Below are 19,745 nucleotides of genomic sequence, written 5' to 3' on the forward strand. Positions count from 1 at the left end.
CATAAGCTCTTGCAGATGGGGAGCATTCAGAAACTGTTCTAATTCTGGCCTTTCTGAACTGAACTAGAACAGGAGGGCAGGGATCGATGCATCAAATAGGTAGTTTTAAAGCAAATAAAAGGGAAGCGTTCTTTTACACAGCAGGGAGCAAACCTGTTATTCATCTAGGTAGAAGAATATAGAAGATGAAAATACACATGGATTCTACAACAATTTAACCAAACTTAAATTTCAGTTTAGAGAGATGCATAATGTGTTACCAGGGGAAAGGAGGGACATGCCTTACCTTTCAAGTGTAGGCCATGCTTGACAATTACCATGATTTCTCAGGACTTTCCGGGCTCACACAGGACATCTAGTCACCCACAGATTTGGCAGCAGTTCAATTATTCTGTTCAATTCAGATCACCAAGCTGGCTAATACATGCTTTCCACTTCACTGCAAGCTCTGGAGACACAAACGCTTGTCCACACCCCAGAATGAATCCAAGCTGAGGTTCAGCACAATTAGTTATTTGTTTCCTCTAATATCTGAACCTTGTGAGATTCAGCCACCTCCTGGGAACCAGCCGTCTGCCAACGAGGCATGAATAAAACAGAGAAGGTTCCAGCTGGCATCACCTGCTGTGTTTTGCCTTATTTCTCTACACACATTTCTAGACTTCTGAAATCCAGGGGCCTCTCTCAAGAGGATGAGACCTTGATTCTGTTGTTGAATTTAAAATTTTTGAGTCTCAGTCTGACTCACGTATTAGACAATGGATCTGGCCCCTCATCCTCAGATTCTCACATGTTTCTGACGTCAGCTACCCTCACATTCAGACTCTTTCTAGGTAGCCCCCTGGATACTATTAATCTTCAGATCATATAAAATCTCTGTTTAAAAGCTCATCTTTTAAGGTACCTATACTCTGCCAAGATTTCTTTCTTGTCCTATAATATATGGTGGTTGGGTTCATTTTCACTATTGTAAGCCAAGGTATTGCTGAGTTTCCACTGCTCTTCTTTCATTTATAGTATCTCTCTGTGAATACACAGATGACCCTTTCTCTTCATTTCCACTGACGTCATCATAGTTTAGCCTCTTGTGACACCTTGCTTGCTCTCTTAATGACTGTGAAAGTTGTAGCGGTTAAATGCCTGGATTCTGGAGTCAGATGTCTAAGGCTTAAATCCTTGGTTTGCCATTCACTAGTTGTGTGGCTTTGGGTAAGTCACATAGTTTTTGTGCCTCAGTTTTCCCATCTGGGAAAGTAGGAATCATACGCATACCCATCTCTTAAGGTTATTGGGATGATTAAATGAGTTAATATGTAACATACGAAGTGCTAAGAGCAGTACCTTGCTTGTACAGGAGCTGCAAAAGTGTTAGTTGTTATGATTATTTTTAGTGTTGTTATTATTATCCTTCATACAATTCCAGATACTGCTTTGGACGGAACATCAGTTCAATTTTTAATGAAAATAAGGTTATTTTATAGCCATTCTCTATGTTGGCAAAGAGAAAAAAATTAAAGAGAGCACGTCTTGTAGATAGGATGCATTTGAGAGGAATTCGTTAATCATGAGGTATTCTAAGTACAGGTGATTCTCAGAGATGACACTGGAGAGGAAGAGGCAGGATAAACTGTAGGGGACCTTTAACACATGGCAAAGTTGCTGGAGGTTATGATGAAGGCAGAGGAGAACCCCGAGAGTTTTGAGCTGGGGAGAGATAATGAACACTGAGAGATTAATCTGCAGGAGATGCCTGATTCATTTAAAGGAGAATAGGGCTCCTTTGCAAGGCCAGCTCAATAGAGTCTGAGTTTCATTCATTCATTAAAAAGTTTCAGTGGGCATTTACTACTAGATGCCAGGTATTTGCTAGGTCCTGGGGATCCAGTGACGAGTAATACTGGCCCAGTTTATGTCCCCATGGATCTATGGTCTAGAGGGGAAGAGACAATGAAAATAAGCAGCTACAACAGCATGGTAAGTGCTGTAAAGGGCATGGAGACTGCCTCTTCCCCATTCATCTCACCCATTCCTCTTCACCTTAGAGGAATTACTGGTGTGGGTGGGATTGACTCTACTCTTAACTCCAGGAGTGTGGTTTGATTAATGTAAACCAGGTGCTTCTAACTCTGATGCACGTTCCAATTACTGGGGGAATTTAATAAAATTACAAATTGATCGAGGGTGGGGCCTGAGAATTGGTAGTGCATACACAGCTCACTAGATGATGTGGATATGCAGCCAGGGCTGATAGCCATTGGTCTAACCAAGCTGGGCATTCTTATCCCTCTTGCTAGGATGTTTTGCTCAGGCATTTTTCTGGAGATGAAGAACAGAGACCTAAGATAGCCATAGCATATTATTGCCCTTGGTCATTGAGACTGGTTTAAAGGGAGTCATCAGAGTGAAACTTCGTAATTTTGTTTGGTGTCCTCTGAAGTGGCACTTTCTTTTCCCTGGATGTGAGCAATGACACAATTGCTTGTAACCACTTTGCAAAGCCAACTCACAGAGTAAAACATAGCCAACAGAATGTCAGAGAAATGGGGCTGGAGTCCTGAGCAGAGCATACTTGCTCCTTCCCTACCTCTGAACTTTCTAGTTGCATGAACAAAACAAACTTCCTTGAAGGTTTAAGCCAGTATGAGTTAGGTTTACTACTACTTGGAACAGTAGCGTAACAGCAAAAGCATCCTAAGTCATTAAAGAGATATATTATGGAAAATTCAGGGTGCTTAACACTGAGAAAAGATCAGAGAAAGGAGTGGGTATTGGAGAGGAAGAGGATACTCTGTAGTTAGAGGGACAATGTGACACATTGGAAGGAGTATGGGCTTTAGAATTGGACATATCTGGGTTTCAATTCTAGTTCTGCTACATACTGGCTCTCTGACCTCGTTTCCTCACCTTTAACTTGAGGGTATTAATAGAACTTGTATGATTGTGATGAGCTCTAATTGAGATTAATTATGAAACTGGCTGAGCCCACTGCCTGCCTGGTACACTGTAGATACTCGGAATATGAAGGCTGTTGCTTTTGTAGTGGTAGCTGCTGCCAAAAGAAAAAGAAAAAAATGGTGATAAAAGGTACCAAGTTCTAGGGCTAGGGACTGAATGACATACAGTAGGGTTCCATAGGTACTATAGCCAATGGGATGAGGCTCCTGAAGTCTCACTAGGCTTGGGTCTGATTGGGTGCAGCCATTATTATGAATAGCTGGAATAAGAAGGACAAGACAAAAATGGAACAGAAAGTTGTATGCTTTAAAGGGCTATTTCTGTTAGGCAGAATTATCTGACTGGATTGCCCTTTTTGTGGTAGGTATTTTGTTGCTTGGGATGGCTTCTCCATTCATAAAATTAACATTCCTTACCTGGCTCTGTGTAAGGAACCAATGTGGCTCATCTATAATGCAAACACCCTCTTCCTTGTATACTGCTGGATAAAAATTGATAAATTGATGTTTGTCTTCTAGTTCATTCTTTTATCACTTCTCTGAAGTAACCTGTGCAAAGTAAGTAATAATATTATCAGATATCACTACTATCTTCACCTCTATTGCATTCTAGTCATGTCTTCCTAGAAATGTAGTCTAGTCATCATGAATGAGTTGGTGAAGTACTTTGGTATCTGATGGAGACTTGGAAAATCACACTCTTCTTCTTAGCAACATATTTATAAACATTTTCTTAGGATGGGTTACTTCTACAGAAAGTTATATTATCTATTACATATTAATTATTTACTAATCTCAATCTTATTTTTAAATTTTTTTAAAAAGATTTTTTTGATGTGGACCATTTTAAAAGTCTTTATTGAATTTGTTACAACATTGCTTCTGTTTTATGTTTTGGTTTTTTGGCTGTGCAGCATGTGGGATCTTAGCTCCCTGACCAGGGATTGAACCTGCACCCCCTGCATTGGAATGCGAAGTCCTAACCACTGGACCACCAGGGAAGCCCCCACTAATCTCAATTTTAGAAGACAGCTTTGCTTTGTTTTTTTTTCCTAGGTGCTGGGACAGCATTCTGTGCAAAATCAATGGCCGAGACTTCTCACCTGGGTTTGGGCACTAGAGTTAGCTTGAGAGAATTATGAAAGGAGAGATATCTGGAACCTACCCCAGCCTCCTGGATCAGTCTCTCCTATACACCCTACTGTTATGGCTTCAGCTGCAATTTAAAGCAAATGTAAAGAGACATAAGCAGCTAAGTATAGATACTAATTTTTCTTAACTAAGCTTTAATTGTAATGTCATTGCCTGATCTAACTTTTAATCGTTTTTTTCTTTTCTTCACTCTGCTCTAAGGACACTTTCTGTCTTATTTTCTCATATTTAGGCAAGAGGGCTTAACTCTTAGTAAGAGAGTTTCCCCCTCAGCCTTTGGTATGAACCACCTTGCCAGCTCTTAGTATCCTGGTAAGAGAATATTTTCTTTGACATATACTAATCTTAGGGACACAAAATTCTTCTTTCGTATAGGTGTTCTTAGCTCCAGGCTTGACTTTTGTGCTGAAGGAACAAGATTACTAAGGAAGGCACAGAGCTCCTGGCTGTCATTTTCCAATCAGATAAAGGTTATGTCTGCCTAACCATTTTTATGTTATTCCTCCCAATTTCACATGTCTGATATGGGGGAAAGATATGGGCTTTGGGTTCAAGACCCAGCATTGCAATCTATCTTTGTGATCTAGGGCAGCTACTTAACCTCTCCAAAACCTAGTTTTCTCATCTCTAAAATGGACGATAACTAAAATCTTACGATTATTATGAAAGTAAAGTAAGAAAACATGTAAACCACCTAGCGTGGTACCTATACATAGTGAGTACTCAATAAATGTTAATTCCCTAATATCCCTTATTCCTCTCTTTTGAAGCTTATAATTGAGGTAAAATTATTTGCACAAAATGTTAATTATTATAATTTAACTGGTCTAATAGCTTGTAACATACTTCAAACTTTATTCTCAAAAGAATGATGCCTAATTTTTCTTGGACTTAAGTATATAGTTCACTGCATTTATTACTTGCCCCAGAATACTGAGAGAACTGGCAGTTAAGAATTCACAGCTATTATCAGTGATTTTTGATAAGACATGGAGGATAGGAGGGATTCCAGAAAACTTGGAATGAGCAAATATTCCAGATTTCTAAAGGAAGAACAAAATATGTATCTCCCCACCCCAGTCTCACCAAATGACAGAGTAGCCAGCTTGATATCAATCCCTGGAAAAGTTCTAAAAATGCAACTACACTTACAATTTGTAAGCATTTAGAAAAGAAAGCAGTGATTGTTAGGAACTAGTGTTTCACTAGAATTCAGTAGGACTAGGACATTTCCTCTTTCTTTTAAATGACCGTTAAGTCCTGTGGATCACATTAATGCTGTAGACATAGTGTATTTTGATTCAGCAAAGTATCTAACAAAATTCTCATGATATCCTTGTGGATAAAATACTTAGAGAAATGTGATCTGGATTATCTACCCATCTATGTTCCATCTTTAGTTTTGTTCTAACAAGATTTTTTGGTGGCTTTAAGAGTACGTAAAATTTAATAAAATGAGGGAGAGAGAGCGAGAGAGAGAAGGGGAGAGGAGGGGAGGGGAGGGAAGGGGAGAAGAGAGGAGAGGAGAGGAGAGGAGAGGAGAGGTGAGGAAGTTAGGATAAAGGAAAAACAAGGTTAGGGAGAACAAGATGAAACCGTGAGTGTGTGGTTGGTCCATAAAACGTATGCCATGTGATTCTGTTATTCCATGCTCTGTACTTTTTCTAGAGGTGGCTTACAGATTCTGCTGTGGGCTTCCGAACAGTCCAAGCAAAGAGAAAACATCATAAATAAAAGTGTCTATAAGAAAGAAAAACACTGAGAGCAGGAAGAAACTTCTATGGGTTCTTCCTAAAGAGGACATATGTCATATAGTAAACCATCATATAGTAAACCACCTGCTCAGTACATCCTTAGATGAAATGCAGTGGTGAGTTTCAAGGGCTGCTTCTTATGAAGTACCTTTGTGTAGGCCAAAGCACCATCTTATAAAAAAAAATTCTTTGGAAAATTGGGGGTGAGGGGTCTTGAGAATTCCATCAAGACAAACAATTCTCTGGCAGTTGGGGACTGCTTTTACCACTAGGCTCTAGTTAAATAGATGATTTATAAAACTCCAAAAATCATCGATTAAAGGATTGATGTCTCTCCCCCTCTGCTCTATCCTTGTATACCCAGAACTATCATCAAGATGAAGCCATTGAAGGCACTCCTCACATTTTCAGAGAATGAGAATTTGGGAGGGACAGTGGGTATAGTTAAATGGTCTTAATACCTGAAATGTTGGGCCTACAAGAATAAAACTTGTACAAAGCCTGCAAGATAAACACTAGATAGCTCTAAATATATAAAATACTGGATTGAGGTTAAAAAGCAAATCCTTGAGTTATAGAACCAGGGACATCCTGAAAGCAAAGCAGACTATTTGAAAAGGATCCCAGGAGCTTCTGTGACCGTAAACTTAGATGGGCCAATAGTGTAACATGGTTCCGAAGAAACCTAAATTTGTATCTGTAGAAACATTGTGCCCACATAGTCCTGTCATACTGTGCCCTGGCTAGATTGCATCTGGAACCTTGTGTTAAGTTCTTACACCATTGTACACTATTTTCCAAGAGAGACATTCAATTAAAGAAGAGTGTCTGAGATACTGAGGATTATAAAGTAAAATTTAGAGAAACTGCAAATGCTTATCCCAGAAATGAGAAGACGAAGCAAAACAAAATCTGCCTTTGGTGAAGATGTATTATGTGGATAAGAGCATAATTTCTTCCTGGATTAATCTATAAGGAAATATGAAAAAACCAATGATTCATATAGGAACACATTAAAGAAAATAGTCTAATGAGAGCTATCTGAAAAATCAAAATGTCCTCTCTTATGAGTAGTGAGCTTCCCATCACTGGGAGAAATCAAGGACCATCTGTATAGTTGCCGGGAATATTATAATAGAGAATAGTTTGATGAGGGTGAGAGATTGTTCTAAGCGACCTCCATGTTCTCTTCCACTTCTAAGATTTTATGTATCTTTATCTGAAATGGCAGAAATTTCAACAGTTAAAAAAAATCCACAAGTTATTTAAGGAAGAAAATCAATCTAGTCTCAGACTATTGTTAGTGCCTCAGAAGATCGGCCCCCAAATGACTAAGTTAAAATAACACAAGCAGATGATGAATCATGCTGCTTTTCCTAATGGTCTCTAATGTGCAAAGCCCAAGATCACAGCTGCCACTCTGAGTGACTTCGTGGGGAGGGAGAACTAAATTATGGTAGGTATAACACTGTAATGTTCCCAGTTGGTATCTTGTGTGGATGTGATTACCTAGTATTCCTTACCAGCTGTTTTTTAACATTAGTCATACTGATTTAAAACAACCACCTCTTTTCATTTATCTCAATAAGCACTGTTCTTTTAGAAGGAGTAAGACAATTCATTTAAAAGTGGAAGCTTTTCTTAATTCTTAAGTGCACATGCTGTGATTGTATATATATGTACTTCACAGGGTCATTGTGAGTCTCAGGTGAGGTTAATTATTGAGGCTCCACTCTCTTCTTATTCTTGACCCAGGTCATTGAGGTTGGGCAGGATCACAGGAGTGGGAAAATCAGTCTCTTCTTCTTGGGCCAGAATAAAGGAAGCCTTTAGTGGGTGGACAAGCTTTTGGAAGGGGCCCATGGAAGGTGAGAAACCAGGACAGTTGGTCTCCAACTACCTCTCCCTGTTCCCAGTGGGAGGGGTCTTAGACAGGTGAGTTTTCTTTCTTGGTGCTCCTGAGCTTGAACGAGGGAGAACTCTGACGTGTGCTGGACAGATAATAGGGATTTGATTGTGCCCAGTCTGGAATGGGGATTGGGTAACCAAAGGTAAGCAGGGTTAGGGACTGGAAAGAACCCTGAAGCAATTTAATCAGGAGTGGAGGGGGAAGGAGTCTCTGAAAACCCAAGTCCAAGGTCTAAAGCCAGAGTAAGAACCAATGGGGTGTCTGGATGTTAGAAGCTAGAAAAAAAATCAGAAGAAGGCTGTTCCTACAGATTCTGCTAAAAGCGGTTGTTGACTTCACAGGCTAGCTTTGTTATGTCTCTCATAAGACACCTATACTCTATTAGTGAGAATGTAAATTGGTACAACCTTTGTGGAGGCTAATCTGGAAATATATATTAAAAGTCTCTTAAAAATGTGCATCACCTTTAGTCTAGTAATTATACTTATAGAAATGTATTCTAAGAAAACAATTGTCTTCAAAGAAGTGTTTACAAGGATGTTTATTAAAGTCTTATTTAAAATAGCCAAGAGATATAAAAACATAAATTCCAGAAATAGGAAATTGTTTAAATAAATAAATAATTTTATATTCATATAATGGAATACTATGTGATTATTTAAATTACAATATAGTTGAATATTGTTAGAAGTGGCTTTAGTTGGAATTAACGGAGTTGTTCTGAAGTCACTGTTAAGTGATAGGGATGAGATCTTTTCTGGTCAGTGTTTCTTTTCTCATCCAGGATCAGACACTGTTACAGTCCTGTATCATTATGTGTATCTCAGGGTCACTAAGCTGATAACGTGTAATTTCCTTTTTCTTAGGAACTTTTCACTTACACCTTTCCTAGAGTTAGCATAAAGGTGTTATGCATATTGATATGTGACGCTCTTTCCCCCTTGCTGGTTCTGCCACATGGGCTCTGCCCTCTCAACATTGGCATGCCCTCATGTTTGGTTCTCGGACCTGTTTGTTTTCTATCTACACTTACTACCTTGGTAGTCTTTCCTAGTCTATGGCTCCTGATACCATCTATGTGCTGATAACTCCCAAATTTCTAACCTGGACCTCTCCCCTAGACTCAGACTAACATATCCAACTATTTATTTGACATCTCCACTTCGATGGCTAATCAACTCAAATGTCCAAAGCTGAATTCCTAATTACCTCTGCTGCAGACCTGCTCTTTCCACAGTGCTCCCCTTTTAAGTAAACGAAAACTATTTTTTCAGTTTCAGGGACAAAACTTGGGTGACATCCTTGACTCTCCTCTCTTTCTCAAAACTGTCACCATAAGCTGAGACTGCAGCTTCAAAATCTATGCAGAATCTGACTGCCTCTTGCCACCCACACTGCCATTCTCTGGTCCCAGCCACCATCTCCTGGATTGTTCCAGCCTCCTACATGGTCTCCCTGCTTCCACTCTTGCCCTCTATAATCTATTTTCAACAAGATGATGTTCCAAAAACTCCAGTCATGTCATGTCCCTCTTCTCTGCTCAACACTCACCAATGGTTACCACCTCCTGCAGAGAAAAGTTCAAGATGTTCCATGATCCACAAGGCCCCATGTGATCTTGCCTCTGGCTACCTTTTCTGACCTCATCTTCTATTACTTTTCTCCTCACCCTGTTCCACCCACGTTGGCCTCCATTCTGATCCTAGAACATGCCCGCCCAAGTACTTTCCCGCCTCAGGTTCACTGCCTGAAATGCTCTTCCCTTACCGCCCTTACGGTTCACTCCCTTCCTACTTCAGTCTTTGTTCTAAAGCCGCCTTTTGTGTCAAGGACTTTCCTGACCATGCTATTTAAAATCATAGTCCCCTTCCTCCTTCATGTCACTACCTATCCTCCTTCCTTGCTTTTTTTGATAGTAGCTATCACCATCTAACATAGTTAATTACTTTTTATTGTCCATTTCCTCCAAAGAGAATAAAAGCTCCACAGAGATTTTTTTCCTCTTTTGTTCACTGCTTTATCCCAGATGTTGAGAACAGTGCCTGGTACGTAGTAGATACTCAATAAATATTTGCTGTCGAATGAATCTACAGATGCTGTATCTGAGGAAATACTAAGGTATTACCTTTGGTGCTAAGGTGGTGAATAAAGCTCAGAGTCATTTGGAAACTTTTAAGTGCTCATGGAATGAATGACTGCTGAAATATAAGATGCCCAGAGGTAACAAGGGAAAAGTAAGATGAGACCTCTGTGGCTCAATTAGGATGACAGGTGTTTTTTCACTCTTTTCTGATTATGTTCCTGTCTTTTGACTTGGATGTAACTTGTTATGATGATGGAGGGAAGGGTGCTGAAACTGGCAGTGGATTGTGAAATATTATACGGGAGATGGTTCAAAATATGCCTTTTAGAGCTAGGTGGGAGACACTCATGAGGAAGACATTATCTCATTATTTAAATCTCCTAAGACTATGTGTATCCTGCCAGTTTCTCTCTTATTTACATTACTCATTACTTCAAGGCTGTTATAGGGGCTGTCTATAGGGGGTTTCTGATTCTGGCAGAAAATATAAATCGACAGCAGAATATATTCACCATACACTGAATTTTAAAAGAAGATTATAAAATACTATAAAGATAGTAATCTTGTTTAGTTAGGAAAAAACCTGCTTTTTATTATTTACCTATCTAAAGATATATGTGCCAAGAAAATGTAATGGAAGAATATATACCATGGCCCTAACCGTGAGTATCTCTGGATGTTAGGACTATATTTTTATTTCTTTTCCTTTTGCTTACCTGTATCTCTATTTTCTAATTTCCTACTGGGAATATATTATGCTTTTATAATAAAAATAAATTGTTAACATGGTTATGGAGTTATTAAGCTGTCAGAAGTTATGGGTAGCTTGTAGGCAATGACTGTGGAGTCTCAATTTTGGAAATGACTTTTAAGTTATAAAGCGAACCGCTGCAATATACTTGCCAAGTGGTTTTCTACTTGTACGCTTTTGATGGCGGAGAGCTCACTGCCTTCTGAGTCAGCCTATACAACATGCCTGCCTATGACTTCCACACAATGGAGGTTCTACCCTTTGGAGTCATGGATTCTGGATTTTTGCAATAGCCACCTACTTGGTCTTCCTGCTTCCACTCTTGCCTCTTTATAATCTATTCTCAGCAAAGTGATCCCCCAAAACCCAAGTCATATTATGTCACTCTTCTGTTCAAAACCCACTTGCCAGCTCCTTCAGAGAAAAGTCCAGGACTTTCCATGACTTACCAGGCCCTACATCATCTAATCCTTCTCCTGTATGAAAACCAGCTCCCTTAATAGGTGCTTATGTTTTTGACACCCATCACTTTTCTGGGCATTTCACTTGGATATTATTCTCCTTTTAGTTTTCTTTTATAGTGTTTGTTTTTTGAGGTGAACACAGTATTCCTGGGATTACTGAACATCACAGAGCAGAGGATAATGTTTTCTCCCTTGTTCTGCATATTTTACCTCTTTTAATTCAGCCCAAATTTGAATTATCCTGTTCTGATGACTTGTCAAGAGTACAAAGAAAGAAAGATCATGTTCTAGTTTCTCATTTATACATGGTTCATGGCTAGAGAATTTTCCAGATCTATCGCTCTGTCTCTCTCTCTCACACACACACACACACACACACACACACACACCCCTGTATATAGCACTGGAAGGGGAAGAAGGGGAGAAAGAAAGCATGAGGAAGATTTGATAATAGGGATTGAAACTTTGGAAAAAACGAAAGCTGTCTTGGTGCTAAAAGTATCACTGATACAATTAAATGTATTCTAGTTCTTTGAATTTTTTATAGCTATAATCTATCTTTAATTTAATGAGATTAAATTGTCTTCTGTGGAAGGAACACTGTGGTAGGCATTGTTGGTGAAGATGGAAAGCAAAAAATATGAGAGGAGTTAAAGAACTTTTTCCCCAGAAAACACATTGTCTAGTGAGGGGTAGCATAAATGTTTGAAACAGATATTCTAAAACATCCTGAGAACAGACACAATGTACCATAAAATTAACCATAGACATAGGGCTTCAGAGGATTAGTAAATTAAGGGGTGATGAGAGGGCACTGGTGTTCATATTCTACTCAATAAATATTTTTTGAATACCTCCTCTGCAAAAGACTATGCTGAGTTCTACGGAAATATATAAAAAAGAATAAAACATTGACCTTACCCTTGGTGTCTATGGTTCAGTGGAATGCAAGATTAAACAGATATAGGAGTTTTTAAAGGCTTGGGCGAATGTTCACGATAACTTTAAATAAATGGCACACAAAATTGCATATTCAGTATGATTTCAACTATATAAAAAGTTCCTAGAAGATTAGAAGAAAATATGCCGAAATGTTAAAATTAAAAAATAAATCATATCAGCGTGGAATTATGGTGATTTCCCAGCACCCACCCCACCCAACTTCTTTATACTTTTGTGTACTTACCAATTTTCTGTTGTAAAATGTGTCCTTATGTTTTGCAATCATTAAAAAAAGTTAATTCCACCCAATTAACTGACATTTTTGTTTTGTACTTATTGATTGTCATAGCTTTTGACCAACTATTCTTTTTTAACAAATACTTGATTTGTGCTTTTCTAATTCTTTCACATCTTGTATTTCTCTTTCTGACCCCCTAGCTCCCAACTTTGTGTTTCTAAGACTCCATCCTTAGCCCTTACCTCTCTCTGGGACTACTCTGTACACAGGCTAAGGGGTCTCTCTCTCTGGGACTACTGTGTACCATCTGTGACCTTGGCAGTACATCCAATTCCTGAATCATGACACTGGAATCCTGACCTCTCTAAGGGGTATCAGGAGCCAAAGGGCTCCTCTGTCACACACACGTGCTGTGGCCCTTCCACAACAGATCATTTCAAAGATAATGTGAGGCAGTGGGGCAAAGAGATGGAACTGGGTCTTAACTGATCTGAGTGTTTCTTCGTTTGTAAAATTGTAGTGAGGGTTATTATGAAGCTTCAAAGAGTTAAAACATGTGAAGCACCCAGCATGGTGCCCACATGCAACAGCTGCTCTAGGAAAGTTCTTTCCCATCTTTTCCCCCTTCCTCCATTTCTACCATCTGCCTGAAGACAAGAATGACGATCTTCAGGGCATACTGTCTGCGATTCTTATTATATACATCTATTAAAGATCCAGTTAATCTATTTTGGTTGCCATCAAAGCAAAGGATTGCCATCAAAATGTCTATTTGTGCAAACAAAATGGAGTACTTTATTGATCCGCCAATTAGTAGTGTTCTACTGTTTTGGTCTAGTCTCAGCTTTTGGGAGTTTCTTCTGCAGTTAGCAGAATGTCAGTGAATAAACAAATAAAATAAGTGTATTTATGTGGGGGATTTATGTATTAATTTATGTATTAATGTGTGGGATTAAAACAGTAACAAAAGGGATTATTGAAATTACTTAGTCTCATTTTTTTTTAACATCTTTATTGGAGTATAATTGCTTTACAATGGTGTGTTAGTTTCTGCTGTATAACAAAGTGAATCAGCTATACGTATACATACATCCCCATATGCCCTCCCTCTTGTGTCTCCCTCCCACCCTCCCTATCCCACCCCTCTAGGTGGTCACAAAGCACCGAGCTGATCTCCCTGTGCTATGTGGCTGCTTCCCACTAGCTACCTATTTTACATTTGGTAGTGTATATATGTCCAGGCCACTCTCTTACTTCGTCCCAGCTTACCCTTCCCTCTCCCCATGTCCTCAGGTCCATTCTCCACGTCTGCGTCTTTATTCCTGTCCTGCCCCTAGGTTCTTCAGAACCATTGTTTTCTTTTTTTTAGATTCCATATATATGTGTTAGCATATGGTATTTGTTTTTCTCTTTCTGACTTACTTCACTCTGTATGACAGTCTCTAGGTCCATCCACCTCACTACAAATAACTCAATTTCATTTCTTTTCATGGCTGAGTAATATTCCATTGTATATATGTGCCACATCTTCTTTATCCATTCATCTGTTGATGGACACTTAGGTTGCTTCCACGTCCTGGCTACTGTAAATAGAGCTGCCATGAACATTGTGGTACATGACTCTTTTTGAATTATGGTTTTCTCAGGGTATATGCCCAGTAGTGGGATTGCTGGGTTTTATGGTAGTTCTATTTTTAGTTTTTTAAGGAACCTCCATACTGTTCTCCACAGTGGCTGTATCAATTTACATTCCCACCAACAGTGCAAGAGGGTTCCCTTTTCTCCACACCCTCTCCAGCATTTATTGTTTGTAGATTTTTTGATGATGGCCATTCTGACTTAGTCTCATTTTAATCATTTTCTTAGCGCCTGTTTTACCTGTTTTTCTCTATCATTTATGAAGTCTGAGGATAGTAGAGTTCTGGGAAACTGCCCCAACAATATCCACTAGAATGTTGAAAATAATTATGATTTATCTTGCCAGAGAATACTTTTCTTTTCCCCACCCTTAGGTCCCTTGGCATTAAAGTGAGAGGTGGTGTGGTATAGTGGGGGGTGTTTTGGACTTGAAGTCAGAGTAGCTAGATTTTCATTCAGGCTGCAAAGAGCGGGAAATAATTCCTGCTTCACAGAGCCACTGTGAGAGTTAAATGTTTACATCTATGAAGTCATTTTTTTTAAGCACTAAGAATGTAAGTCATTATTATTTCTTAGGCTGATACACAGATCATCCAGAAATGTCTGTCTCTAGCCTTCCTGATGTAGTTAAATATTTTTTGCCTGCCATGCTTGCCTTGTAAGCAATAGCAACAAAATAAAAAGAGATAATTATCTTTAAAAAAAATTAGCAGCCAAAGAGCCTCAGCTATCATATCTTTCGTCACGTATGACTTAACGTGGTTGCTCAATAAATGTTTATTAAATGAGTAATGAATGAAACAGATTTATCCCTCTCTTGTAATAAGAATTAAGTCATGGTGACTTTTTAACACAGAGGTAACCAAAATTCAATGAAGCTGTGATCAACTAGGACTAGAGCTCTTTGAATACTGCATACAATATATGCCATTAGATTTCAGCTTGGCTTCTAACTAATCTGTATTTTTTAACTAACGAGCTTTAACATTTGTTGAGTACTTTGTAGTTCTTGATGCACTTTCATTTCAATATCTCCTTTAACATTATAGTGTTGTCTTATTTGTGTATTAGAGATGAGAAAATACAATTTAAAGAAATTAAATAACTTGTTTAAGGTAACGTGGAAGGTAAGAAGAAGAATCTGGCTGTGAACATAGGTCCTTTGGGTCCAAGCCCAGGGCACTTTGACCTAGGACTTCTTTTGCCATGGCTGCTGCTAATATGGTACTGGAGTGTTTTGCCTCTGAGTTTCCCCAGGACCTGGGATGAGACACTGGGAGGCAATTTGGTTCTGGAGGTGTGGAGGGGGAAGCTGGCTGTTCTACAATTGCTTGCTGAGCCATCTGCTCTCTCTTCCTCTTCAGAAATGATGCAGTTGTTACTGTGGGCTGCTTTTGCTGAATACTTGGATTATGTCATTTTCCCTGTATGTCATTTGTGGGGCATTTGGTGACATGCAACTCAACCTACATTGGTTTCCCTACATAATGTGATAGGTACGCACATTTGCTTTCATTTCAGTGTCTGAGCAATTTTAATGCCATTTTGACAAGAGTCACATGTCTGTGCAACAATAGAAGCCTTCACATTTCCAACTTCCCTTTTTATATGATACTCACAGAAACTGGAGAAAAAAAATCAAACACACAAATGCACACACACATACACGCAACAAAAACAAATTAAAGAAACCTATCGATTAGGTAGAACACTGGTCCACCATGTATCATTAGCAATAATTGTGTGTGTGGTGTTGTCTGTTGTTTTACAGCTTAGTATCCAAACTTACTGATGTTTAGTAATAATTATTAACAGTGGTCCTGGAACAATTTGTAAGTGAACCAGTGGATGAAAGGCTTATGTGTGGGTGGGAGAATTAATTTTTATCACTGTAGGAATATTTGGTAAGATGATTAGAAATCAACAGACTTTGGTTATCACTGTTGCTAATTTGCTTTATGAACTTAAGGGAAGTGATTTCACCTCTCTAGGCCTCAGTTGTCCCATCTATAAGATAATGATTGCAAAAAATTTCTGATAGTTTTAACTCTGTGGCTCTATGATCAATCAATTTTGTGATATACAGGAATTAGGGATGACATGCATGGGGCATGTTTTCAGGGAATAGAGAAATGGCTCCAAACATTCTGTTTTTTGCTTTGTGATTAGAAAGAAGAGTTACAAAAGTGTTGTCAGGTTGTGAAGATATCTCCAAGCATAGAGTATGGAATGTATTGTTTATATATAAAGCCTACATGAGGCAACATTTTGGCAACAAAAGATTGGAAAGATTCCACTTCTGAGAATGTATTTAATGCCCTCCTGGTTTATTAGGGTATTCAGAATCCCTGAATATTACCTGACCTTCATTACCTGACCTCAAGGAAGAAACTGTGTGGGGAGAGGGGTGAGAGGTGAGGGATATATGGGAACTCTCTGTACTTTCTGTGCAATTTTTCTGTAAACCTAAAACTGCTCTTTAAAAAAGTCTATTAAAAAACTGATGGAGATTTAGCAAAAGGACAGAGGTACCAGCTTGAAGGGACTTCCATTCTGGGGCAATTAGAGCATCAAAATAATGATTTTGATTGATTATAATCCCTTGAATAAAATAGAAATCCATGAGTCCATACTGATTAGATAAATGAATAATTAAATGAGCAGGTGGAGATTGAAAAGCTCTCCCTTATATGCCAAGTAATAAATTTAGAAAGAATTATGTAATTAAAAGATCACCATTTGGCAATTATCAAAAAAAAATGGGAAATGAAAACTCATGTGCACTACTGGCTGGAATTTACCTTTGTCAGCCATTCCACAAAGCAATGTAACAGTGTTTATTGTACATATATACTATGGCCCAGCAATCCCACTCCTGGATAAATTCCTACAAAGATAAAATAGGGTTGATGTAAAAGAGTGTAGTAAACAATTGAAGATTAAGTTGACTTTCTCCCTGCAGAGAATGGATAAATAAGTTGAAGGTAAACTTGACTTTCTTCCTGCAGAGGATGGATAGTTATCATGGAATACTATGTGGTAAAAAAATCAATAAACTTAAACATATACAGCATAGAAATAGATTTTACACACACACAGACAATACATAGTGTTGAGTGAGAAGCTTCCAAACTGTTTTCCAAAGTGGTTTTGCCATTTTACATTCCAATCAGCAGGATGTATGAGTTCCAGTTCCTCCACATCCTTACTCACAGTTGATATGGTCATTTTATTTAATTTTAGCCTTTCTAATAGGTAAGGAATGGTATCTCATTGTGGTTTTCATTAGCATTTCTCTAATAACTGATTATGTTGAGGATTTATTTTTTGTGCTTATTTTCCCTGTATATATCTTTTTTAATTGTTCAGATCTTTTGTGCACTTTTAATTGGGTTATTTTCTTTTTGAATTCTGAATGTTCTTTATATATTTTAGATTTAAGTCCTTGATCATATATTGTATTTGTATACATACTTGTATTTATATATCCTATGTATACTTGTATTTATGTGTTTGTATTCCTATATACTTGTATTTATGTCCTAAATACAAGTATTTTGCAAGTATGTTTTTGTAGTCTGTGATTTGTCTTTTCACTGTCTTAACAATGTCTTTCAAAGAGCAGAAGTTTTAAATTTTGATGAAGTCTAAGTTATCATTTTTCTTCTTTTATGGATTGTGCTTTTGTTTTCCTATATAAGAAATTTTTGCGTAACTCAAGATCACAAAGATTTTCTCCTATCTTTTCTTCTCCAAGTTTTATAGTTTTGGGTTTTACATTTATGTCTATGATCCATTTTGGGTTAATTTTTGTATATGGTGCAAAATATGGATCAAAGATTATTTTAAAAATATATAATCTAACTTTTGTAGCACCATTGGTTGAAAATGATTTTTTTCTCCTGTGAATTACCTTTGCATCTGTTAAAAAATTAGTTGTCCATATTCATGTTGGTCTATTTCTGGACTCTTTATTCTGTTCCATTGATCTACTTTTCTATCTTTTCATCAATAAACACCATTTTGATTGCTGTGGCTTTGTAATAAGTCTTTAAATTAGGCAATGTTAAATCCTCAAATTTTCTTTCTCTTTTTAAAATTTGTTTTGGCTATTCTAGGTCCTTTGCATTTTTATATGAATTTTAGAATTGGTTTTGTCAATAACTAGAAAAAAGCACACTAGAATTTTCGTTGGGAGTATGTGAAGTCTACAGATCAATTTAGGAAGAGTTGATCTTAACAATATTGAGTCTTCTAATTTATGGACAAGGTATACCTCTCCATTTATTTAAATTTTCCTTAATTTCTCTCAACAATATTTTTTATAATTATTGCTCATATTTTTTTTTCAGATTTATCTGTAAGTAAGAAATCCTTTTTTTGACATAGTAAAACCATCAGTATATTTTTTTAATCTTATGGTTTGTGCATTTTGGATCTTATTTAAGAAAGCATTTCATATCTCTAGGTCACAAAGGTATTCTTATATTTTATTCTGTTAGCTTTATAACTTTATCTTTTATAGGAAGGTCTTTAATTCATCATGAGTTCACTTTTGCATATGGTGTAAGGCAGGGGGTCCAACTTTATTTTTATTGATATAGTGAGCCAGTCTTTCCAATGTCATCTAGACAATTATTTTCCCCTTGTTTTGAAATGCACCTTTATCATATATCAAGTTTCCATACAAGCATAAATTTATTTCTGAGCTCTCCGTTTGGTTCCATTGACCTAATTGACCTTCACCAGTACCATATTGTTTTAATTCGATTATCTTTTTAGAATGTCATAATATCTGGTTAGAGGGAATCACTCCCTCTTTTCTCCTTTTCTTCAAAAATTTATAAGCTATTTGGGGACTTTTATAACCCCTTATAGAGTTTGGATTATTTGTTTAAATGTTTTTAAAATGCTGATGTTTTCTTTGTGACTGCATTGACTTTGCAGATTAAGTGGGAAGAATTGACTAAGTTAATCATCTCTCCATGAATCTGATATATCGTTCCATTTACTGAAATCTTTGATGTTTTTATTGGAGTTTTCCTTTGTTCTTTGTTAGGTTGACTGCTGGATACCTTTTAGCTCTTTTGTTGCAACTATGTTGTATTATTATCTAACACATAGTTGGTATTTGAATGCTATTGATTTTTATAGGGGTCTTGTTGCTGACAACCTTGCTGAATTCTCCATTTAGTTATATTTATCTATTTCATTCCATTGTGGTCAGAGAACATACTTTGTATTATTTCAATCCTTTTGCATTTGTTGAGTTTTTTTTTTTGTAGCCTCATATATGGTCTATCCTGGGGAATGTTGAATTTGTGCTTGAGAAGAATATATATCCTGCTGTCGTTAGGTGGAGTATTCTGTTGATGTCTTTTAGGTGTAGTTGGTTGATAGTGTTGTTCAAGTCTTCTCTTTCCTTTTTGGTCTTGTGTCTAGTTGTTGTATCCATTATTAAAACTGAAATACAGAATTCTCCAACTAATACTGTTGAATTGTCTATTTCTTCCTTTGTCAGTTATTGCTTCATGTATTCATTGTTAGGTTCATTTGTATTTATAATTGCTATGTCTTTCTGATGAATTGACCCCTTTCCCATCTAAAAATGTTTTTCTCTGTCTCTATTAACTATTTTTGACTTAAAGTCTAGTAGCTGTTTTTGTTTTTCTTTCTCATACTAGTATAGCCACTCCAGGTCTACTTTGTTTACATGGCATGTTGCTTTCTATCCTTGTCTCTTCAACCGATTTGTCTTTGAATCTTTGCATGTATCTTGTAGAGAACACATATAGTAGGCTCATGTTTTTGTTTTTAACCATTTTGCAGATCCCAGCTTTTTAATTGGAGTGTTTAATCT

The 19,745-nt window shown here is 37.4% G+C and overlaps 1 long non-coding RNA gene across 1 annotated transcript in view; it reads left to right on the forward strand.

Annotated features, from left to right (window-relative positions):
- Positions 1-19,745, forward strand: part of LOC137770007 (uncharacterized) — a 297,898-nt gene that overhangs the window by 130,424 nt on the left and 147,729 nt on the right. The window lies entirely within an intron of this gene.

Source organism: Eschrichtius robustus, chromosome 10, assembly GCF_028021215.1.
Source record: "Eschrichtius robustus isolate mEscRob2 chromosome 10, mEscRob2.pri, whole genome shotgun sequence".
Taxonomy (NCBI): domain Eukaryota; kingdom Metazoa; phylum Chordata; class Mammalia; order Artiodactyla; family Eschrichtiidae; genus Eschrichtius; species Eschrichtius robustus.